The 26,407-nt window shown below is 35.1% G+C and overlaps 1 long non-coding RNA gene across 2 annotated transcripts in view; it reads right to left on the reverse strand.

The window, feature by feature from the left end:
• Positions 1–24,138: 24,138 nt before the first annotated feature.
• LOC105709145 (uncharacterized) overlaps positions 24,139–26,407 on the reverse strand; it is a 55,537-nt gene continuing 53,268 nt past the window's right edge. For both annotated transcript variants that reach the window (XR_010337185.1, XR_010337184.1), the window contains one exon: positions 24,139–26,332. This is a non-coding gene — a long non-coding RNA (uncharacterized LOC105709145). The remainder of the gene's footprint in view (positions 26,333–26,407) is intronic.

Raw genomic sequence — 26,407 nt, forward strand, 5'->3', positions numbered from 1 at the left:
TAGGAAGTTCCAAATGTTTCCACATTTTCCTGTCTTCTTCTGAGCCCTTCAAACTGATCCAATCTCTGCCTGTTACCCATTTCCAAAGTTGCTTCCACATTTTCGGTACCTTTTCAGCAACACCCCACTCTACTGGTACCAATTTTCTGTACCAGTCCATTTTCACACTGCTGATAAAGACAAACCAGAAACTGGGAACAAAAAAAGGTTTAATTAGACTTACAGTTCCACATGGCTGGGGAGACCTCAAAATCATGGCAGGAGATTAAAGGCACTTCTTACATGGTGGCAGCAAGAGAAAATGAGCAAGAAGAAAAAGTGGAAACCCCTAATAAACCCATCAGATCACATGAGACTTATTCACTATCATGAGAATAGCAGGGGAAAGACCTGCCCCCATGATTCCATTACCTCCCATTGGGTCCCTCCCACAACACATGAAAATTCTGGGAGATATAATTCAAGTTGAGATTTGTTGGGGACACAGCCAAACAATATCATTCTGTTTCTGCCCCTCCAGATCTCATGTCCTCACATTTCAAAACCAACCATGAAATTTGGTAGAGAAACAGCCAAACCATATCAAGCAGCAAGGGGAATAGTCTGGATTCAGAACCATCAGTAACATTCCAAGTGTCAGGGAAGGGCTATGGGTATAGATTATGTAAACTCATCCAGATTGGTCTGGGAAAGTGAAAACAAGATCAACTCTTGGCAACCCTTGGAACCAATCAAACAGACTTTTTGGCTGGGATCTTATTAAGATTTGGTCCATCTGTATTATGCCTACACATCTTGACATTTTGTTGTCTTCTGCCTTCAATTTTAATATAACTTATGTTTTATAACTGGGCCTTTTCAGAATTGTTTCCTAATATACTGTACAAAATTCCAAAAAGTACACACCTCAGAGCTGTTAATTAAAAGGGCCTGCTGGTATAAATAAACACATATGCTGCTGATTAGCCACCCTTTAGGGGTCAACAGTGGGGAACTCCTGCTGGGCTTCTGTTAATTGTTGTCCAAAATTTTAACAGGAACTGTCTAATGATCTCATATGGCTTTGGCCATCTGGCCCTTTGAGTTAACTTGCCAGTAAATAGCCAACAGTTAGAGAAAGAAAGAAATATCTCTTATAAGACAAATATTTTTTAAGATGTAACCTAGCTATCTGTGAGTGCATAAGAATTGATTTACCTTAATTTACAATGCAAACCCTATATACCTAACTTAAATTATCCTTTAGATTTATTCTGTCAACTGCTTTAATATTAGCTACAAAACAGGTGTTTTTTTCTTCTTTTATATAAACAGTGTTAGATGCAATTAGAACTTGTTAGTAACACATATTACATTTGGGGTCATAAACAATGAAGAATGCTTCTAATAATTAATATCTATAAACCATATCTGAGAATGTTAAGTAGTATTGTGTCTTGTTCTTCCTGTGAGGTACTGTGGATCTCATGATCAGATGCAAAGCCTAATTTTCACATATTCCAAAATAGGCAGGATTTTTGTTGTCATTAGTCCTCTAAATATTACAATGCTACACTCAGCTTGCTTTTCACTACAGCGTCAACCCTCCCATTTTTAGCTGAATGTTACACAATGGAAATAACATATTTAAAGGAGCTAAAAAAAGGAGGGGTTGACATTCAGAGAAGGATATTGTTTTAGAAAAATCTTTGTTTCATTTGCCCCATTTTCAAGTAGAGGTGAATGTTTGTATGTAGGGGAAGAGTTCCTTCATCTCAAGGCGCATATGTGAAGCTTTCTTCATAGATAATCATGTGTTGAAGAGAAGACTATAACCAGTCACATTTACTTTTACATTTACCTGCCAACACACTCACTATGAGAAGAGATCAGACAGCACCCTAAACACTGTACCTGCAAGATAAGTGGAAGTTAAAAGGGTAGTGCTCTTTCATCTTATTGCCTTCTATTGAATAGATACTTTTCTAAGTTTTCAAGCTATTTCTTTTCTTGGATGATATATTTTTATCCATAGAGCTTCGACTAATAATTGAACAGTATTTTTAAAAATGTTTAGTGCAGGAAGAATGCTGTGCTTGTCATTGTTCATGTTGGCACTTGCCTGAATCTGAAAGAATCACAAGTGGTGAAATACAGCCATACCTGGACTGTCAGCTGCGTAAAACATAACTGCTTTTTACATAAATGATCTTGATGCTGTAAAAATAAAAGCCACATTCTTTCAGAGGTTTTAGAGTCTTTTGTGCTGGTTTTATTCCACTTCTTTTTCTCCCATGGCACCTGCTACCAGATCTGAGGATTGAAAGGGTATGAGAAATCCGTGAAACAAACCACCACACGCTTCTAGAACACTTTTCACTCCAAAAATCAAACATTTGCTTTTAGATATGTTTAAAACTCAAACAAAGAGTAAAGTAAAAAACTCTTGGGTGATTGGGAACCTCTGAATTCCTCTGAAACCCAGAACCTGCCCTGCCTTCTGTGCTACTGATTATGTGACGCTGACATGTTTTGGTTACATTATTGTCAATTGTGTTGGAAAATTAATGAATCTTCTCATGTTTTTTTTCTTCCACACATTTCTGTGACCCATAGTGATTTTCCAGGGTCTCTCTTTAGCATCCTTTAAATACTCAAAATTCATTCATTCATCTAGATAGTATAGAAAGAAAAAATACAATTTTCAGTGTGTAATATTCTTGCCACATATTCTTTGAAAAATATGTTTGCATATTAGGTTTCTGTAACAAAAGACCAACTAAATTCATTTTCAAAAATTATTTACTGTTGAAGTTACAGTTTAACAAATGTATTTGCAAAACCTGAAAAACTGAAGTAATATGTCAATATTAAAGATATTTCAAGTAGGCAAAAAAGGACATAGTAATTATACAGTTTACTACTAATTTATACTGTATTTATGTAATATCCAAAAGTAAGTTATTGCACTAAGTAGATGGAAAAAAAGACTTAGATGATATATAGAAAGCCCCTCAAATCAGTATTTCATTAGGTAAATAAGAAATCATTCACATAATTTGTCAGCACCTCTGCCCTGCACTCCCATTGTCTTTTAAACTATTCCTTTTTAATTGAGGTAAAATTTACATAACATAAAATTCACCACGGAAAACATTTTAAAGTGTACAGGGGCTTCTAGTACATGCACAATGTTGTACAAATACCACCAATGCCTAATTTCATACCATTTTTCCCATTTCAAAGAGAAAGCTTGTACTCATTCAGCAGCGGATCTCCATTCTTTGTGCCACCCTTCATCCCTGGCTACCACTAATCTGCTTTCTCACAATATGGATTTTCCTATTCTGGGAATTTCATATACATGGAGTCATAATCTATATGTCTAACCTTTTCACTGGGCATATTGTCTTAAAGGTTTATTCATGTTGTAGCATGTATCAGTACATCATGTGTTTTATGGCCAAATAATTTCCATTATATTGATACATCAATTTTTGAATATCAATTCATCACATGATAGATATTTGAGTTGATTCTACTCTTTAGATATTATGAATAATCCTGCTAAGAACATTGATGTAAAAGTTTTCATGCTTTTTTCAATTCTGTTGGGTACATATTTAAGAGTAAAATTGTTGTATCCTATGGTTGTTCTATTTAACATTTTGAGAAACCACAAAACGGTTTTCCAAGTGAACTCACTGTTTTACATTCCTACCAGCAATGTATGGTGGGCTGCGAGGTGATTCCAATGTCTTCACATCTTTGCCAACACCAATTTGTCTTTTATTTTTTTGACCATAGCCATCCTAGCTAGTGTGAAGAGTATCTCATTGTGGTTTTGACTTGTTTTTCCATGGTAAGATTATTAAATGTGCATATTGGACATATGTATATCTTCTTTAGAAAAACTTTCTATGCTCAAATTATTTACCCATTTTTAAGTTGCTTTTTTTTTTGGTCTTTTTGTTGTCGAGTTGTATAATTATTTACATAATCTGGGTACTTATCAGATACATTATTTGCAAATATTTTCTCTAATTCTGTGGATGGCCTTTTGACTTTTTTAATCGTGATCTTTGGACCACAAACATTTTTAGTTCTGATGAAGCCCAATGTATCTATTTTTCTTTGGTTATTTGTGCATTTGGTGTCATATTTAAGAAAGTGTTGCTTAAAAAGGACACAAAAATTTATACCTAGGTTTTCTTCTAAATGTTTGACATTTTAGCTCTTACATTTAGATCTTTGATCCATTTTAAGGTAATTTTTTTCTATAGTGTGAGGTTGGGGTCCAAATTTATGCTTTTTTCATTTGGCTATTAAGTTGTTCTAGCACTGTTTGTTTAAAAGACTATTCTTTTCCTATTAAATGGTCTCGGCATTTTAATTTTTTATTTATTTTCATTTTCATATAGTTTATTAAAATGAACCGCTTCATTTTGATTTTAATAAATCTTTTTCTTCCAGGATAGTCTACTGGAAGATTTGTTAATTTTGTTTATCTTTTTAAAGAACAAGCTTTTGATAATGTTGATTTTTCACTCTTGATTTTTTATTCTCTATTTTGCTTATCTCCAGTCTAATTTTTCTATTTCCATCCTATTATTTGCTTTGAGTTTAGTTTGCTTTACTTATTCCAGTTCCTTATAATGGAAGTTTGGGTAATTGATTTGTGATTTTTTTTTTTCATCTGAATATAGGTGTTTACAGCTTATATACTTTTCTGAGTACTGCTTTTGATGCATCCAAAAAATTTTATTATATTTTCATTCTCATTTATCTCACAGTCTTTTCTAATTCCTTTGTGATTTCTTATTTGACTTATTGGTGTTTTAAGGATAGATTGTTTAATTTCCAACTATTTGTAAATTTTCTTATGTTATTGATTTATAATTTTATTCCATTGTGTTTGGTAAAGATACTTTTGGGGATTTCAAATGTTTTAAACTATATTGAAACTTGTTTTGTGGCCAAAGATATGATATATCCTGGAGAATATTTTATGTGTACTTAAGAAAAATGTGTATTCTGCTGGGTTGACTGTTCTGTGTATCTCTTTTAAATTTAATTGATTTATAGTGTGATCAAGTCGTCTTCTTCCTTGTTGATCTTTTGTCCAGTTGATTATCCATTAATAAAAATGGGACATTGATGTATCCAACTATTATTGTTGAACTATTCTTCCCTTTAATCCTATCAATATTTGCTTCATATAGTTTGGGTTCCTCTTGTTTGGTGCACATTTGTTTGTGATTGTTATAACTTCCTGAGAAATTGACACTTGTATCAGTATATAACGTCCTTCTTTGTCTCTTGAAACAATTTTTGACTTAATTTTTTTCACATATTAATATAGCCACTTCCCTTCTCTTTTGGCTACAATTTGCTTTGAATATCTTTTTTTAAATTATTTTATTTTATTTATTTATTTACTTTAAGTTATGGGGTATGTGTGCAGATCAGGCAGGATTGTTACATAGGTATACACATGCTATGGTGGTTTGCTGCATCCATCCCCGTGTCATCTACATTAGGTATTTCTCCTCATGTTATCCCTCCCCAATCCCCCCACCTCCTGCTATCTCTCCCCTAGCCCCCTCACCCCCCAACAGGCCCAGGTGTGTGATGTTCTCCTCCCTGTGTCCATGTATTCTCATTGATCAACACCCACTTATGAGTGAGAACATGCAGTGTTTTGTTTTCTGTTCCTGTCAGTTTGCTGAGAATGATGGTTTCCAGTTTTATCCATGTCTCTGCAAAAGACATGAACTCATCCTTTGTTATGGCTGCATAGTATTCCGTGGTGTATATGTGCCACATTTTCTTTGTCCAGTCTATCATTAATGGGCATCTGAATTGGTTCCAAGTCTTTGCTATTGTGAACAGTGCTGCAATGAACATATGTGTGCATGTGTCTTTATCATGGAACAATTTATAATCCTTTCGGTATACACCCAGTAATGGGATTGCTGGGTCAAATGGTATTTCTATTTCTAGATCCTTAAGGAATCACCACATTGTCTTCCACAATAGTTGGACTAATTCACACTCCAACCAACAGTGTAAAAGCTTTCCTATTTCTCCACATCCTCTCCAGCATCTGTTGTCTCCAGATTTTTTAAAGATCACCATTCTAACTGGTGTGAGATAGTATCTCAATGTGGTTTTGGTTTGCATTTCTCTAATGACCAGTGATGAGCTTTTCTTCATGTGTTTGTTGGCTGGATAAATGTCTTCTTTTGAAAAGTGTCTGTTCATATCCTTCACCCACTTTTTTTATGGGGCTGTTTGTAATTTTCTTGGAAATTTGTTTAAGTTCTTTGTAGATTCTGGATATTATCCCATTGTGAGATGGGTAGATTGCAAACATTTCTTCCGATTCTGTTGGTTGCCAGTTCACCCTAATGATAGTTTCTTTTGCTTTGCAGAAGCTCTTAAGCTTAATTAGGTCCCATTTGTCTATTTTGGCTTTTGTTGCCAATGCCTTTGGTGTTTTAGTCATAAAGTCCTTGCCTATGGCCTATCTTCTGAATGGTATTGCCTAGGTTTTCTTCAAGGATTTTTATGGTGTTAGGTCTTATGTTTAAATCTTTAATCCATCAGAAGCTAATTTTTGTATAAAGTGTAAGGAATGGGTCCAGTTTCAGCTTTCTGCATATGGCTAGCCAGTTTTCCCAACACCATTTATTAAATAGGAAATCCTTTCCCCATTGCTTGTTTTTGTCAGGTTTGTCAAAGATCAGATGGTTGTAGATGTGTGGCCTCTGTTACTTCCAAGGCCTCTATTCTGTTCCATTGGTCTATATCTTTGCTTTTTTTTTATTATTATTTTATTATTTATTTATTTATTTATTTATTTTTTGAGACAGAGTTTCGCTCTTGTTACCCAGGCTGGAGTGCAATGGCGCGATCTCGGCTCACCGCAACCTCCGCCTCCTGGGTTCAGGCAATTCTCCTGTCTCAGCCTCCTGAGTAGCTGGGATTACAGGCACGCACCACCATGCCCAGCTAATTTTTTGTATTTTTAGTAGAGACAGGGTTTCACCATGTTGACCAGGATGGTCTCAATCTCTTGACCTCGTGATCCACCCACCTCGGCCTCCCAAAGTGCTGGGATTACAGGCGTGAGCCACTGCGCCCGGCCCTATTATTTTATTGTTAACTGACTTGTGTTTTGAAATGTAAAGTGATTCTCTTGCAGATAGCACCTATTTGGATAAATTTATCCATCCATTCTTCCTATTTCTACTTTTTAATTCAAAAATTAAATCCATTTTTGGTAACTGATTTTCCCATTTGTTTTTTATATTTCTCATTTTTTTGTTTCTCATGTCCTTTATCACTTTCTTCTTTTGTGCTTAGTTGATTGTTTTCAGTGTACCATTTTTATTTATTTCTTACTTTCTTTATTTTGTTTTATAATTTTCTCAGCACTTATCCTGGGGATTATAATTACATTTAACATCTTAAATGTATAACAAACTAGTTTGAAACAAACTAACACTCATGCCACTTTACAGCTCCATCTTTCTCTATATTGTGGTTACTGTCAAAAATTAATTTTTCATACATTGCGTGCCTGTTAACATAATTTATAACTATTATCTCATGCATTTTAAAAATTCTCTCAGATGAGTTGTGTCTCCACAAAAGATAATTTGAAGTCTTAATCTCAAGTAATTGTGAACATAGCTTTATTTGAAAATAGATTTTTTTTTGCAGATATAATCAAGTTACAACGAGGTCATTAAGGTTGGCCCTCATCCAGTTTTACTGATGTCCCTATAAGAGGGGAAAATAGCTATGTAAAGACACAGACACACAGGGAAACTATCATGTGGTGTCAGAGACAGAGATGGAAGTGCTGGCAGCTGCAAGCCAAGGAATATCAGGGACTGCTGACAAATTACCGGAGGCTGGGAAGACACAACAACGATCCCCTTCTACGGGTTTCAGAGGAAAGAGGTCTGCTGACACCTTATTTCACACTGTAAGACTCCAGAAACGTAAGATAATAAATTTATTTATTCAGTTTATATACGTATCTTTACAGGCACTGTAAAGATTTCCATTAAATTTCACAGTTCCTGCTCTCAACCTATGTAGGAATTACTATGAATATATTCAAGCAAAAGAACATGTTTTCCTGGACACAGATTATGTCTCGTGTGTAGGAGAAGGTTAGTAGAAGGATAAACCAAGTTTCTAATGGAGTCAGGGAAATTGTGACTGTGGATAAACCATTTTAGTTGTGAGTAAAATGTTGAAAAGTAACAAATTAGACTGAGAAACAATGGAAAAGAGTTGTAGATGCGGGCTCTTGTGCCAAGTTATGAAGGTCCAAAGTAACATGAGTTGTTTTGGAAAATATACAAATTTCAATATTACAAGATATTATTATTTGAGAGGAGAATGAAAGGATGTATTAATAATGACTCTATCAGTTACAATTGTGAAAACTTGCTTCAACTAGATTTAAGAAAAAATGGAGGAAGACTTGTACTCATATATCTTAAAATATTGTGGTTCCTGGCATAGCAATATCCAGGGATTCAAATCACACCATCTGGACTCTCTTTTTGTCTCCACCCTTTGCCTCTTCTTTCTTGTGTGTTGGCGTCATTCTCAGTAGAGTTGACAAAGATGGTAGCCAAAGCTGGTGACTCACATCCATCAACTTAGTTACCCTAGAGGATGAGAATTTTTGTTGCTATTGTTATTGTCATTGTTTTTTCCTAACATGCTATGAAGTTTCTGGATAGGTGATGGATTGGCTCCTATTTGGTCATTTTATATTTTCTGGGGTGCTCCAACTTGATGAGATTGATTTTACGTGCCTACCTTTAGGCATGGCAGGGGCAGTGCTAAACTCCTTCTTAGCAAATAAAATGAATTATTCAAATTCAAATTATTTCAAAATTACATAAGAATAACATTCAAAATGGATTATGAGCAGTAAAAAGGACAGAAACAAAATAAAACCAGAACCCAAACAATTATTTATACCTGAGGAAATAAAAACATGAGTATGTAAGTGGGCAGAACCAGATCAATTATGATATATAAGATATAAAATGTGGTTTATCCTGTAGAAAAGAGACACTGAGCACATTTGGAAAAAACAAACAATGACGTGACTACTTTTGCATATTAGAAAGAGAACTCTGAGGATTGTGTGGAAGACATACTGGAGATGGGTGAATCTGAGGCCACTGACAAATAATGAATCTCAAGTACAAAGCTTTTTCCTTCTCTGGATGCATTGTTCTAATATTTTTCATATTCTTCAGGAACCTTAGGACAGGACACAAAAATAGTGTGCTTTGTTTAAGCCAATTATGCAAATATTATTCCATTGTAAAATATAAATTATATATATAGTATTATATAATACTGGCTTGTACTTTTGAGATACTACATTTTAGAAAAATGCTAACAACTTTCTTCTGAATTAAATATGTCTTTCTCTAGAATATTTTTATTTCGTGTACACATTTGTGTGTTTATGCATACATAATGACAACTGTACTATTCTGGTATACATGCTCTTTATATAAGCATTGTAAGCTCTAAAGAAGATATTTTGAGTAGTCAAAACAATAGCCTTCTGAAGTAATACCATTTAGGAAATACTAAAATCAACCAGAATGACTGAATATTCATTACAATTCAACATGTGTTAATATCATGGATCACTTATTAAATTTAAATTCTTGATGATTTCTCCTTCCTTTAGTGTGTATTAAACATTAGCCTGCAGTGCTGGCTAATGCTCTTTACATAATAAAGGTTACCATATTCATGTAGGCTCTAACAAATATTTATATTTATTTTAGATCAGTAATCTCATGTGTGTTTTGTGTGAAAACACACTGGAGAAAAAAATACTTCCAAATCAGACATCTTCCAGCAGGGGATAAATACGAAGACCAGAACTTTGAAATTCCTTTGTAAATAGAAGACTAGTATCACTGAAGCACAAAATATGCCAAGAGATTGTGCTTGCTTATTTACTTTCTGTTACATTGTATTGGGCCTTGTGCTAAGTTTGTATTTGCATAGTGTTAGGCATGCAGAGAAAAGAGTGTGTCTATTTGCATTTTTAACATTCAGTGTCTTTGGCATAAACGAAGGTAGGCAGTTTGCTCTCATATTCCCTCAATACATTTCTTATCATGAAAATATCTCCCTACTGACTTATTAACATGGTGTGCAGAGTGAGTCAGAGTATTATTGAGGCAAACTTCATGTATCAGTGAAGTTTAGGCTCTTGGTTAAATCTGCATCTCAAATGTGATTTTTAAAAATACTGTTATGAGATTTAGTCATGCACTCTTTCCTTAGACACCCCATCAACCACCCCCAACCATTTTATGCATTTGTTGATACAGACTTTGCACTGACTCAAATATCTATTTCTAGCATTCAGGAGTGACATCACTTGGAATCTCAGAGTAGGCTAATAATAGGTTGATTCATTTAAACTAATCTTCTAATGTATAGGACAGTCTTAATGCAAACAGAAGAAACAAACAAACAAATAGCAGAGGCATGTTCTGAAAACAGCAGCCAGAATCAGATTCAGATACAATTCATTTGAAGACAGCACAAATATAAAAGCTTCAGAGAACAGAGGGCTCAGCTCCCAGCTTTAATGCTTATTCATTGGAGGAATTTTGTTCAATTTCTAATGTATTCTTTCATTTTTCAATCACAAATAATTTTTTAAATAAATACTTAATACCGACTTTTCAAAAAGACTTCATCGAAGATGGCCGGTTAGGAGCAGCTCAGGATTGCAGTTCCCAGTGAAAGCGCAGAGGGTGAGTGGACGCCGCATTTCCAGATGGATTTTTAGTGTATCAGGAATCTCATCGACCTCAACTTCATGTGATTATACCTATCCCATAGCTTTGTTTTCAACACTGTATTTAAAGTGACACGTGAAGGGCTTAGCACAATGCCTCACATATTATAGAAGAAGGCAACTCAATACATATTAGTGGAATGAATACATGGATTGAATAACATCCACCAAACCTCATGAAGGTCATTCTAAAATAAAAGAACATCTTGCTAACTATTCAAGATGATCTCTTTAGCTATGAACACATTAGATTGCACAGGGCTGTTTAGGAGTTTAAAGAACCAAGCAAGTAATAGTTATTGTTTCTTTACCAGTTACAGTCTTTTAATTACATCTACTTTGGTTTCCAAAATATTCATATGCCTCTCCTTTGCAAATACTATGGTATTATCACAGTTTGACAATCTTATATGACAATTTGTTGTTAGTATACATAAAACATCAAAAAAGCATTGCACAAACTGGTCAAACCCATTATAAGTTACAGATGTACATCATGTCTCAGAATAAAATAACAATGCACCTCCATGAATGCAATTTTCTGTTGTTAGCAATGATGAAAATGCTTTTTTAGCATGGAATTCCTTATTTATGAAGATTTATAGTTGCTGACATATATTAAGCAGAGAAAGTTCAGTAATTATATTTAGCATTAAAAGGGCAAAATGCATAAAATGCGTTTGTAATAAAAAGTTAAAAAATAGTAAAATGAATCTAATGAATCAACGCTTTGCTAAAGAAAGAAGAAATTAGTACTTTGCAGAGTCTCATGGGCTACTCCCTGATCTTATTTCCATCACTCCCTCACAGAAAGTTAACACTTTCTTAATTTGGTGATAACCATTTTTTTCCCTATTTCTTTGAGATTTATCACAGTAATAGACATTCCTGAATATTATGTACATAGTTCAGTTTTGCTTTTTTGTGAGCTTTATAAAAACAGGCTGACATTGGGTTGATTCTCCTCTGACCTGCTCTTTATCCCTCAGCACTGATTTCAGATTTAACAATGAGGATTTGTGCAGCCCTATTTCAATCATGTTCATTGCTCACAGGTAGCGACTCTGAAACCTTTTGATTTCAGGACTCATTTTCTTGTTTTCTTAATGCATACTAAAATTATTTTCCCATCAATCTGAGTTTATCATGCCCATGTCATCCCTCCACCCCCCATCCCCCTGCAAAAATGAGTATGCTTGCCAGTTCTCACTTTCAGGTTTCTTCCTCCACCCCCACACATTCCACCCCTCCTCAGCCAATGCAGGGTAACAACATCTAGAAATCTACATCTAATTTCTTACAGATATGTGTCTGCTGCTTGCTTTCCTTGTTTTGTTACACTCCTCCTTTGTGAGCGAACAATAAATTTACTAAATTTTACGAAAGCCTTATTTCCATTGACTCCGGTTATGCACCCTCTTCTTACTAAACTACTATCCCCAAGAGTGCTTATAAATCAGGTCTTGGTATGGCAAACCATCTCATGCCTTGACAGGCTGAAAACTTCAACTACTTGATTCACAGGTAATGGTGCTTTTTCCCTAGATCTAGCCATCTTTTATTCTGGTCTGTGCTTTCCCCCACACTATAAACCCAATCATTTCTGCTTCTATCTCCTAATATATATACATATCTATAAGAATAATATATATACTTATATGCATATATATATTAATACTTCTCACAGGCCTTTTGTTAGTCATCAAACACATCCGTCTCCCTCCAGCAGTCTGGCATGGGGGTGGGCCTCCCTTTTGTCTCAACAATCTGAGAAATACTAAGCCCAGTGCTTGATAAGCTTGAGAGAAGTGGACTTTGTATCTTTTTATATTCCCTTTCTTGGTGACTGGTGGATGAAGAGGGGAGTTACCTTGGCAATACTTGCATGCTCTCTTTTCAAAGGCTTGCAAGGCAGAAATGTTGATTACATAAAGTAAAAGGTTGCATTATTCATTCTTTATGTATGATAGATAAATTCAGAACAGGCATACACCTGCACACACGCACCTGCACACACACATATACACATGCACCTACACACAAAACACCATAAGAAAAAATACTCAAAATAGGAAAATGTGAAAAAATTCTCTATTACAAGTGGGAATGAAAGAAATGATCATTTTTTTCATACTTTCCTATATTTCCTACAATATGCAGTTGTTATATTTGTTATTGGAAAAATACTTGTAACAGGAAGAATATAAATTAGTCCATAATAGTTCTGTTTTCCTAGAAGCTGTCAGAAAAAGCCTGCCATAATTTCTTCTGAAGCTAATATTCTTTCTCTTATTAAGGCTAACGTTCAAAATAACCTATAGTGATGATACGGATGTTAATTTACAATAAAGAAGGGCAGCGGAGGGATATACTACAATGAAACGGTCACGTGGTAGGGAGAACATGACACCAGGCAATCTCTGGTACACGTTCAGCATAGCCCAGTTTTGGTCTATTCTTTTTCCAGTGCTCTAATGTGAAGAAACTGCATTTTGACATTCTTCACATCCAATTTGCTTTCTTTTGCTGTAGACATGATTCCACATTTTAAGCCCTCACCATTCTGGAAATAATCATCTAACAAAAATGTCTTGGGGCAATGTACTGCCTGGTTTGTTTAAACTGTAAGAAGACAACCACAAAAAAAGAGCCCCAGATAGTAAAGACTGGTATACAGGTATATCATTTATTCACACAATCATATAGAAATATTAATTTTGTAATTTATTTCATTGTTAATAATTAATTGTTGATAATTTCAGGTGACAAACAGTTCTGGTTAATGGACAGTCAGACAGTGTCCTTGACCTTTCACAGCCAACACCCTACTGGTAGAGGAAGCTAATAAACAAGTGTGCAAATAGGGACACTCAATCATAATTATACGAACGATGCCTTGACACGACTTCTATCTCCTAAGAGCGTCATGAGAAGCATAAGATAATCTCAACAGTCAGCAACTCCAGAATATTATGGAGACATGGAAATATTATCACTTTGTCATAATCAAGCCTCATTTTTTGTTTTACACTTTTTATTTTATTTTTTATTTTTGTGGGTACATAGTAGGTACATATTTTGATGCAGGCATGCAATGTGAAATAAGCACATCATGGGGAATAGGGTATTCATTCCTACAAGCATGAGGCTTGAAAATAACTTGGAGGATAATCATGCCTCATTTTGATTATCTCTTTTTTTCTGCCACAATGGAGCAGAAACCATTTAGTCACCAGGCACACGTACACACATACATGCAGGACCACACTCTGAGGGACTGAGATTCCTTTGATTCGCTTCTTCCCCTCCTTTCCACAGGGTTTGGTCCCAAGGTGATATTTATTTTTTCCCCCAGCATTTTTGAGGTATAATTGATAAATAGCATTGCATATATTTAAGGTTGACAAAGTGATGATTACATATATGTATATATTATGAAATGATGATCACAATCCAGTAACACATCCATCATCTCACAAAGTTTCCATTTGTGTGTATGTGTGAGAGAGAGTGTGGTGAGCACATCTGAGATCTATTCTGTTAGCAAATTTCAAGTATATAATACAATATTATTAGCTGTAGTCACCATACTACACATTAGATTCCTAGAAATTATTCACTTCATGGGCACATTCTCCTGCTAAACTCCCCCACAGATTATACTTTTCAAGAAACCTAAATGCCAACATGCAGGGAATTAGGCCATGGATACAGAAGAGCCCTGTGTAATTATTTGACATTGAAATAAGGTGGCCAGGCCTTTGCAACCTTGTATCAATCTATCTTTGCATCTGGGCACCCAGGAAGGGGCATGGCCTCTGGCAAGATGAATGGCAGCTGTAGCCAATGGGGTGCTCCCTTCTAAGTCCAGCCCACAATCTCAGCCAGTCTTGACCAGTGGCTCTTTCGTACTCTTTCTTCTTGGGAAGTGGTTTCTTTCCCCCTCAGTGTTTCTTTCCTCCTCTTTCTTCCTGTTACCTGGTGGGTATAAGATTGAAACCTGGTGTGTGTGGTTGGTGCAGGAGAGAAACAGGTGAATGCACAGCAAGATGAGTTGAAGGTTTGGTTAACGAACAGTCCTGAGTGTCTCTGGAACCATGAAGAAACCCTCTGGGGTACATGGAGGAGAGGAAGGAAGTACAAGGAAAGTGTAGCCCAGCCTCATAATGCCAGCCTTATCCCATCACACAATGGCTTGCAAACATGTTTACTAGTTGACTTTAGGATTGAAGAGACAAGTCTTCTAACAGAATGATTATGTCCACCTCCATGTACTGAACATTTTCTTCTCTCATTATAAAATTAAAGATTGAAGTAAAATCATTAAAAATAGAATTTTACATATAAGTACAACTAATTTAAGTAAATATTGTAAATTGGAGTATCAAATTCTTTCCTATTTTGAAATGGGCAGGTCTTCAGAGGATGGCATTAATCACTAGAAGAAAAAAATGGAATAAAATAAGCATAAAATATTTGAAACATAGTTAATTGTGTTTTCATCCTATTCTCATTTTTATGGGAGTGATTTTTTTTTAAGTTGAAATGAAGTTGACAGGTATTTCCTGAATCCACACATCTAATAAGATACTGTTTAAAAGCACAAGGAGAAGAAGATGTGAAGGAGAAAGAATACTTCATGGCTTCAGAGCTGGATGTCTGTAGAATACATTCCTAATTATTGTATCTTTAATACTGTTATTTAAGGGTATCTTTGAAGAAAACCATGCACTTTAATTTTTTAATACAAGGTGAGGTATAAATTTGACAACACAAAGAGTGCACAAATATTTATAATGTAATGTGGAATTAAAGGTTCCATGAGTTTAGTGGGACATGAGAGGTTATCAGATAAGCTATCCTGTAGGGACAGGTGTGACAACATTTAATGGATGAAGTCATTTTGAGAGCTGTGGAGAGCAGAATGGCTTACTTGTAAGTGCCAACACATTAAAAAAACATACGGCATTAGAGTATATGTAGTCGTATTCTATTAAAATATATGTGTATGTTCTTAAAGAGTGATGAGTGAGTCTGCAAGTCTAGTTTGAAGGCAAAAGGTATTCATGATGACTTTGAGCCAGGGACTAGTATCTCAGAACTATGCTTTTGAAACATTAATCTAGGATCAAGGTTTGGGGTGAATTTAAGTGGTTTGAGAGATTCACTGAACCATGAGGAAAGATAGAATTCGTGCAGTGCAGATGAGCCCCAAAGTGAGCTTAGCATGTGAGGGTTCTTGGCCTTGCCCAGGAAGGAATTCAAGGATGAGCCAGTGGTAGGGTAGAAGGAAACCGCGTTATTGAAGTGGCAGTGTTGCATCTCCAGCTGTCAGAGCAGCTCCATGACTGCTCCTGTAGGGCAGGGCTACCCCATAGGCAGTGTGCTGGGAGTAGCAGCTCAGGGCAGTTTGTAGTCATATTTACACCTACTTTTAATTACATGTAGATTAAAGGATAGTTTATGCAGAAATTTCTAGGGAAGGGGTAGTAACTTCTGGGTCATTGCCATGGAAAGGGGTGGTAATTCCCAGGTATTGGAATGGCTTAGCAGTGGGTGTGTCTTACGGAAAACTGCTTCCACTCCACCCCTATTTTAGTTTGTCCTCAATTTGGTCCAGTGTCTGAGCCGTGCCTTTGGAGTCAGTTCCCACCTCCTACCTCAGAATAAGCATTAGAATGAGCATGAAACTGCAAGATGACTTCCAACTTGTAAATTACATGACCCCAGTCGAATTTTTCAGCTAGTGCAAATCTTAGTTTTCTTATGTCTGTGAAAGGTAGCAGAATATCTACTACACAGTTCATCTAAGTGTTCATTAAAACAAAGTATGGCAAATATCTGAATGTACATGTTCAATAATTACTATTTCTTCCTGTCTATGTCTATGAGTCATCCAGGGTACTGTCAATTATTGTAGTCTAGAGTAGAGCATTAGTTGTGAGGATAAAAAGGAGAATAATAGAACACTTAAGTAGCCAATATCCATATTTTTACTTCCAATAGGAAATGATAATTTAAAATGAATGGTCACTTATGGCAAAACATTCTGAAACTTTTTTTTGCACTGAAAATGATTACTAAAATGGAGATGTCATGATAATTTTATAACTGATGGATTAAAATATATATATATTTTTGAGATGGAGTCTCACACTGTTGCCCAGGCTGGAGTGCAGTGGCACAATCTCAGCTCACTGCAACTTCTGCCTTTCTGGTTCAAGCGATTCTCCTGCCTCAGCCTCCCAAGGAGCTGAGACTACGTGCCACCATGCCCGGCTAATTTTTTGTATTTTTAGTAGAGATAGGTTTTCATTCTGTTAGCCAGGGTGGTCTCGATTTCCTGACCTCATGATCCTCCTGCCTCGGCCTCCCAAAGTGCTGGATTTACAGACGTGAGCCACCACGCCTGGCAGCATTAAAATCTTTGCTGTCTATGTTTTAACTTATTTCCTAATCATGGAAAATTTGTGGTTAAACATTGCAGTATATGGAGTTGGATGGTCTGAATTGATGTCAAGCTCAGGACTCAAAATGAATTTTGAGAAGTATGGGGAAATTTGGTGAAGCTGGCAACAAGAAACATTTTGAAGACATTTTGGCCCTGCATCAAATGGATCATCTGAATTCAAGGAGTCATCACCAGGGGAATTCTGTCCTTTCTTTGAAAACAAAATTGGTCTTTGTTTATGAAATGTATCAAGTTTAAAGCATTACAAAAGGGGAGATCATTTTTAAGTTGTCTTATTTCATTTGTCAGTGTTTTTCACACAATAAAAAACAAATTATCTCCTCTACTTCTTCCTTGAGCTGTTCCCAAAGGCTTACAAAAAGAGAGAGAATAGAGCACTAAAAAGATCAATGCAATTTAGAAACTATGTGGCAGAATTACATAAGAGAATAAAAAATAATGTAGATATATATATATACATACATATATGCACACACATACACAAACATACATGAGTGTGTATAGGTACATCATTGTGTAAGAAACAGCAAAAATGCTGTTTGAATCTGTACTTAAAACTGAGAATGCATCTGAAAGATTCATACGATTAATGGAGCCAAAAGCATAGAATAATAATAAATTACAATCTCCTAGAATTAGTAATTCTTGGCCCAAACAACATTTTATCCGAATTTAAAATTAATATGTGCTCATTTTTTGTATCTTTTTTTTTTTTTTTGAATCAAAGTCTTGCTTTCTCGCCCAGGCTGGAGTGCAGTGGCGTGATCTTGGCTCACTGCAACCTCTGCCTCCTCCACCCAAGTAGCTGGGTCTACAGGCGAATGCCACAACACCTGGTTAATTTTTGCATTTTTTGTAGAGACAGCGTTTCACTGTGGTGGCCAGGATGGTCTCAAACTCCTGATCTCAAGTGATCCACCTGCCTCAGCCTCCCAAAGTGCTTGGATAACAGAGGAAGTCACGGCACCCAGTCAAATATATATTCATTTTTTAACTTTGAAAAAAATAAATTGAACTAACAAAATCTGAACTATTACCAAAGTTAGTCTCTGTGCAATTTTGTGGTGTATGTCTGTTTTCCTTGAGTACATGTAAAGATTCATATAATAGCATATGATATCTATATGCATATATACACATGTGTATACATACACATATTTTATACATAATTCTACTTTTATTATTTAACAGTGCCTCACCAGCATAACCATATATTCACATCTGGTTTATAAAAATGTTTTATACTAGCTTCAGGACATTCTGTTGAATGACTACATTAGGTATTTTCTAGTACTTAGACATTAGGATTCCTTCCAAATTTTAACTGTTATAAGCAATAACATATAATTACACCTATACAAAAAAACCAAACTTTTAATGAATGTGTTAAACTATGAAAAATTCCCTTTTAAATAATAGAAAAGGAGAAAGATTGTGTTCCTTTTCGCTAGGCCTTAGTTTGGAAAGGGAAACAGAGTGTGCTTGCTGCTTACTCTCTGAGCAATCAGTGGGTAAAGGAAACCTATTCACACAGAATAATTTATTAGTCTAGATTATTGCAAAGTGACTTTTGCAATGACTTCTTAGATAACATTATACTTTTTTAATTTTTAATTTTTGTGGGTACAGAGTAGGTGTATATGTGTATAGGGTACACGAAACATTTTGATACAAGCATGCAATATGAAATAAGTAACCTGAAGAATCCCCTCAAGCATTGTTCCACTGAGTTACACACAATCCAATTACCCTCTTTAAGTTATTTCTAAATACAGTTTAGAAATTACAGTTTATTTAGTACAGTTAAGTTATTGACTATAGTCACCCAGTTGAAAATAGTAGGTCTTACTGATTCTTTTTATTTTTATTTTTTGGTACCCATTAACCATTCCCACTTCACTCCCCATTCTCCATTACCCTTCCCAGACTCCTTTCTACTCTGTATGTTCATAAGCTTATTCAAAAAAAATTTTAGATCCCACAAATAAATGAGAACATGCAATGTTTGCCTTCCTGTGCCTGGCTTATTTCAGCTAACATAATGATCTCCAGTTCCATTCATGTTGGTGCCAATGACTGGACCCCATTCTTTTATGGTGAATAGCACTCCATAGTGTGTATGTACCACAGTTTCTTTATCCATTTGTCTACTGACTAACACTTAGGTTGCTTTCAAATCTTAGCTATTGCAAACAGTGCTACAACACACATAGAGTGCAGGTATCTCTTCAATATACTAATTTCCTTTCTTCCAGGTAAATACCTAGCAGTGGAGTAGCTAGATCATAAGGTAGTTTTTTGAGGAACCTCCAAATTGTTCGGCATAGGAGTTGTGATAATTTACATCCCCGCCAATGGTATATGAATGTTCCCTTTTCTCCACATCCTTGCCAGCATTTGTCACTGCCTGTCTTTTGGATAAAAGCCATTTTAACTGGAATAAAATGATATCTTACTGTAGTTTTGATTTCCATTTCTCTGATAATCAATAATGTGGAGCACTTTTTCATATGCTTGTTTACCATTTGTATGTCTTCTTTTGAGAAATGTCTATTCAGAATTTTTGCCCATTTTTAAAATGCATTATTAGCTTTTTATCCTATTCAGCTGTTTGATCTCCATATATACTTTGATTTTGAATCTCTTGTCGGATGTGTAGTTAAAAATATCTTCTCCCATTGTGTGGGTTGTCTCTTCACTTTGTTGATTGTTTCTGTAGCTGTGCAGAAGCTTTTAAAGTTAATGTAATCCCATTTGTCCATTTTTTCTTTGGTTGCATGTGTTTTAGGGGTATTTCTCAAGAAATCTTTGCCTAGTCCAATGTCCTGGAAAGTTTCTTTAATGTCTTCTTTTAGTAGTTTTATAGTTTGAGGTCTTAGATTTAAGTCTTTAATCTATTTTGATTAGGTTTTTGTATATGGTGAGAGACAGGAGTCTGGTTTTATTCTTCTGTGTATAAACACCCAGTTTTCCCAGCATCATTTATTGAAGAGACTGTCCTCTCCCCAATGCATGATCTTGACAACTTTGCCAAAAATAAGTTCATTGTAAATGTATGGATTTGTTTATGGGTTCTCTATTCTGTTCCATTGGTCTATATGTCTGTTTTCATGTCAGTACCATGCAGTCTTAGTTACTATAGCTTTGTAGTATAATCTGAAGTCAGGTATTGCAATTTCTCCAGTTTTGTTCTTTTTGGTCAGGGTACCTTTGGCTATTCTATGTCTTTTGTGGTTCCACATAAATTTTAGGATTGTTTTTTCTACTTCTGTGAAGAATGTCATTGGTATTTTTGATAGGGTTTACATTAAATCCATAGATTGCTTTGGATAGCATACACATTTTAACAATATTGATTCTTCTAATCCATGAACATCGAATATCTTTCCTCTTTTGTGTTCTATTCAACTTGTTGCATCAAATTTTATAATTTTTATTTTAGAGATCTTTTACTTCTTGGTTAAGTTTATTATTAGGTATTTTACTTTATTTGCAGCTATTATAAATAGGGATTATTTTCTTGATTTTTTTTCAGATTGTTCACTGTTGGCATACAGAAATGCTACTGATTTTTGTATAATGATTTTATGTCTTGTGACTTTTCTGAACTTGTTTATTAATTCTAATAGATTTTTGGTGGAGTCTTTAGTTTCTCCAAATACAAGATCATATCATCTGCAAACAAGGATAATTTGACTTCTTTCTTTCCAATCACGTGCTCTTTTTTTTTTAACTCTTGTCCCATTACTGTAGTTCAAACTTCCAGGACTATGTTGAATAACAGTGGTGAAAGTGGACATCCTTGTCATGTTCCAGATCTTAGAGGAAAGACTTTCAGTTTTACCCCATTTAGTAAGATACTAGCTGTGAGTATGTCATATATGGTTTTACTGTGTTGGGGTATGTTCCTTCTATACCCAGCTGTTTGCAGGAGGCAGAGCCTTAGGGGGTGGGGTCCTGGTTCACGTTTTGCTCCATCTGTCAAGCACACTCATGCCTTTTGGGTTCCATGAGTGTTCAACCAGTGCTTCTGTGTATTCCCCAGGAAGCTTCCCTTGCTAAATGTCTGTTTACAGGAGATCATAAGAACTCCTGTAGCTAGGATCTCAGCAGTCCACCATGTGAATGAGGTACACCAGGGTCCTTCACTCACCCTCTTCTTAGGTCTAGTCTGGGCCAGGGGCTGGTCCTGGAATGGGGTAAGGCAAGAAGGAAGCCTTGCTCCCTGCTTCAATCATAGTGTCTTCCATAGCTTCTCTATTAAATTTTAGTGTTTTCTTCTCAAAAGACATGTTCAATGTGTAAAGCCTCACTTGACATTTGGGTTCCTCCCCATGGAAAAGGTACATTCCAGCTGCATCTAGCCAGTCATCTTTGGGAGGGTATTTTCTTTCATCCCTCAAATTTTATGTTCTTACTTAAATTTGAATGCATACAATTTTGCTCTCAGCCATGATGGAGTGACAGGACTGAACTTAACCTACTGTCATAAAAAATTAGAAGAATAGAGAAAATACGTGGAAAAACTGTTTCAGGTAAAAGATGACAAGCAGCCTAAGATGGTGATTGTGGGGACCATGGGGAAACACACAAATGAAGTGAGTCCTATGGTCACAATTCAGATGTTTGCCTGAGAGAGTTTTTGAATCATGAACAGAAGGAGGGAGAGCCAGACTGACCCCCACATTCTCACTGGATTGAGAAGATGGGGAGAGGAAATTAGAGGGGCTGAGGAGACTGGACATTGTGGGACAGAGTTCCGGGGAAGGAGTCTTATGGTGAAAGAGCACTACAGATGGGTACAGAAATACCCTTGAGGCATTGCTGAATACTAGCCCATCCTACATAGAGTAGGTAGATCTTTGAAAGGCTGGGCAAGAAATGACCAATGGATGGTAAGTGAAAGGCTACTCAAGCCTCACACGAGGCAAAAGAATTTTCAAACCATAACCAGACTCACTGGAGAATCCTTCATTCTCATTCATGGAGGCTTTTAGCAGAACCCCAGAATAGTCACACCTTGTAGAAGAGCATAACTTTCTCTGGAGTGAGAGCTACTCCATACCCACACTAGTGAAATGTGAAATTAGTCTTCAAAGGGGACACAGAAGTTTTTCAGTAAAAATTTTTCACTGTAAGTTTTTTTAAATTTCTCATCTAGTTCTTTATATAATTTTGAGAAAAATAATTAAAATTACTTTTATGAATTAAACAAGGGTGTATACATTTGTGTCTAATTTATATATACATATTTATATGCTAAATTTATGTTGAAACATTTTACAGGAAGGAGAGCTGAAAAAGTTTGTGAACTGTTCATAATGTAGAGGAGTAGGATTCAGTGTAAAGGTACAAAGATACTGGGCCATTTAGGGAAATTAGATGTATCTACTTAATAGATTAGCATTAAGCACTAAATTCGCCATTTAATGACATGGAAAATTATTGTATTTCATAGTAAGGGGGAAAAGTCTATAAAATATATAAATGTAATGTAAATGCTTAAATTAGGTTTATTTTTCACATGAGTTAAAAAATGGAAAGCTATATAATACAATGAATACAACATTAATTCTGTCAGTTTGCCTGTCTGTCTAACCATCTATCTATCCACTATGCTGTATTTTTTATTTCTTCTTCTAAATCATTTTTCAACATTTTCTATAAGAACATAGATTCCTTTTGTTATTATAAATTATATAAGTATTTAAAAGGCTATGCCATATTCATATTGATGACATGTTCCTTAGAATATTGTTGACATTCAATTCATAGTTAATGAATCAAAAGGCGAATAAATGAATAACAATTTAGTATTCTGAAAAGTTATTTCTCAGATAAATATATTATTTTTCTTCTTATTAAGAACACTATACTAAGTATTCTAACGGAATAATTTTAAGAGCTTGAGAGTCATCTTTTGTTCTTTGCTTAGATATTTTTAAAATATATATCATTTGTGCTTGCACTCAGCTCTTTCTCCTTGCATTTATATGCACAAAATTTTAAAAGCTTTTGATGCTCTTCTGGTGCTTCATAGGATTAATGTCTCAGCAGTGATAGTTGTTTGTTTGAGAATCAGATTTTGATCCAAAGCATGTGCTATTTATAATGATCTACTTCCTCTTCAGTTACTACAGTTTTCACAATGTTCTCTCTGTAAAATTGAGTAGTTGTGTGATGGATAGCACGAATTGATAAATTAACAGTAAGTCAGTGTGTGGGGAGAGGCAAGAAGGAAAGGGAAAACAAGCTACACAAACTCTAGGTTTGTCTTAGAGAATGTGAAGGAGATGAGAGTAGGGAGCTAGGAATGGAGGGGAAATTGTTGTAGGAGAGGGCTTCAGTCAGCAAAAGAAGCAAAGTCAAATTATGCCAACCATACTGTGACTTATTTTCATTCAGATGTACCATGTTTCCTGGCATCAAAATTCGATGAAGCCTTACTCATGAATTCCAGTTCCCTTAGTCTACCTGAGAACTGAATAAAGAAACACACACAACCACACGTTTAGGTGGAGTACCAGCAAAATTTGTAATGTAGAAAGGATTAGCTTGTGGGAAGAAGTCTTTATAACTAAAATAACTTAATATCACTACATAACTACTATTCAGTATCATTTATTACTTCTGCATTTATTTTACAAGTTGTCTCTTGCATTTGTTTTTAACTTTACATAATTGTTTGACTTGTTAGAGAAAAGTAAAACTTGAGGACATGTATAACATAAAATTTTAGTTGTAAGTTTTGCCAAGAGAACAAAATTTCAAATCTTCAAAACAATCAGAAAACACGCACGCGCGCGCGCACACACACACACACAAACACAAACAACACAGGTAGTAAGTTAAAAAATAACTTTAAACAATAATAAAACAGTAACATAGTAACAAAATATGAATTCAAAACCAAGAGCCACCACATTTATTATATCAAGAACCACCACATTTATTATACCAACACTCCCAGTTGGAATTACAGAATAAAATGCAACTACATATTACTGTATGTAAGTTAAGAAAGCAAAGTGACTCATAATAGTAAGATGGACATAGCATGTCAGGCACAGATTGAGATCAAGAGTCATGATACCAGTCAATGTTAAATTTAGAGTTATTAAACACCATAGGACACAAAGAAGGGCAATTCATATTGATTGAGTATGCAATCTGCAACTAAAATCTAACAGTTATGCATATCCATGCATGTAATAAAATATCATAAACATTTATGAAACAAAACCACAAACAATATAAAGAGAAACTGAAACAATATAGTAGGCAATTTGATTCATATCTTTCTTGCAGCATAGCATATAAACAAAATAATGATAAATAAGACCTAGATAATGTGATGAATAAAAAGATCTGTATCAATACAGTGAATGATATGCCCTGAAAACAGGGTATGTGCCTTTTTGTTAAGTAACCATATGCCCAACCATGAGTCCAAGGAGCACTGCAACTGGTCTAAGACATTTTAATCATGACTCTTAAAGCTGTTTGGAAAATTGCCCCCATCCTGATTCTGAGACAACAAAATCAGGAATTGTCTCAGGCCAGATTGTACAACCCAACTCTGTGAGTGACAGATGAGGACTTCTTCAGGTCTGAGGGTGCTATTTTCCTGAAGTGATAAATTGCACAGGATATCTCAGAGACTGATGACACACCTAGCCCAGATGAGATATTCTCTGGCATGGATTCAGATGTGAATACTAGCAGTATTTCTAAAGCTTAATATATACCAAACTGGAATGACTGAGAAATTTCTATACTTTAAGGAGTTTTAGTGTGACCTTTGTTCATTTACACGTTGTCATCTGTAGCTTTGCTTTCTGTAGTGAGGAATTTTAGCTCCAAATGTTCACTATGTTTGTGAAAATATTACTGATCATTTTGCTACCTGCCAGTATTGAGTTGCTATATCTGTATCTTTTAGATAATTAAATGATGTTTGGTTTATCCTTATAGAATCTCTGTTATTTTCAACAGTCATTACATGCTATTGACTCATCAATGAAGTGACCATTTATCCTGAAATAGCTACAAAAATTAACAAAGAAAACCTCAAACCATTTATAGAAGAAGAAAATACATTATGACAAAGACATTATTTTCTTATTGAAATGCAATAACAATAAATAAAGAAAAACTAGGAAATAAAATGTCCTACTACTTAAAATTGGAGCTTTCTCTTTAAATGGCTTTTGGTTAAGGCTGAGGGGAGAGAGTTAGTAGCAGAAAGGATTGTTGTACAATATCTCCAAAGTAATTATAATAAAATACGACATTACATTAGATAGAACCAAACCCACACTCCAGAAAAAACTATAGCAATAAATAATTGCATTATCAATTGCGAAGACATAATTAGCCCAAAATCCAACTTAAGGAGTTAGAAAAATGACAAAAAATCCCTAAAAGACAAAAAATTGAGAGTGAAAGGTAAATATCGGTAAAGATAAAGGCAGACATTAATAAAATTGTCAAAAGAAATGTATCTAACAGCTTGAAATCTGAAGTAAAAAAAGATACAATAAAGTACAGAAATCATTAGTTAACTCTCAAAGAAAAAAAGTGGTGGGAAGCAAAACTCAACTACTCAAGACAAGACATGATGAGGACAAACTAATCACAGACAAGAGGGGTTTTGATTCATGAGACTTTTGATTCAACGCTAAGAAAATAATTTTGAAAACATGGGTGACATGCATAATTTTTTAGAAATCTGGCAATCCACCAAAACTAATCAAAGAAGATACAGGAATTCTAAACAGACATTACTTTAGAAGAACTACTTTAGAAGATTACTTTAGAATTGGGAAAAGCTGTCAAACAGTCACCTGAAAGATGTTTTAGTTCCAGATGTTTCACCAGCAGGAAGCTACCAAATCAGCTCAGGTGAAATATGTAAGTTATTAATATTTTCCTTTGTAGAAATGAAAGGAACTTTGATGAACAACCTTTTTTTTCCCTCTGACATCTGATCCTGGTCCTTCTAAATCCTGCATTTAAAGTATTATAAAAAGCACCAATTAAATCAATGAAGAGCTGAAGAGGAAGAGAGTCTCCTGTGAACG

The sequence above is a fragment of the Aotus nancymaae genome, unplaced genomic scaffold (genome assembly GCF_030222135.1).
Source record: "Aotus nancymaae isolate 86718 unplaced genomic scaffold, 86718_ANA_hifiasm-v0.15.2.pri h1tg000044l, whole genome shotgun sequence".
Taxonomy (NCBI): domain Eukaryota; kingdom Metazoa; phylum Chordata; class Mammalia; order Primates; family Aotidae; genus Aotus; species Aotus nancymaae.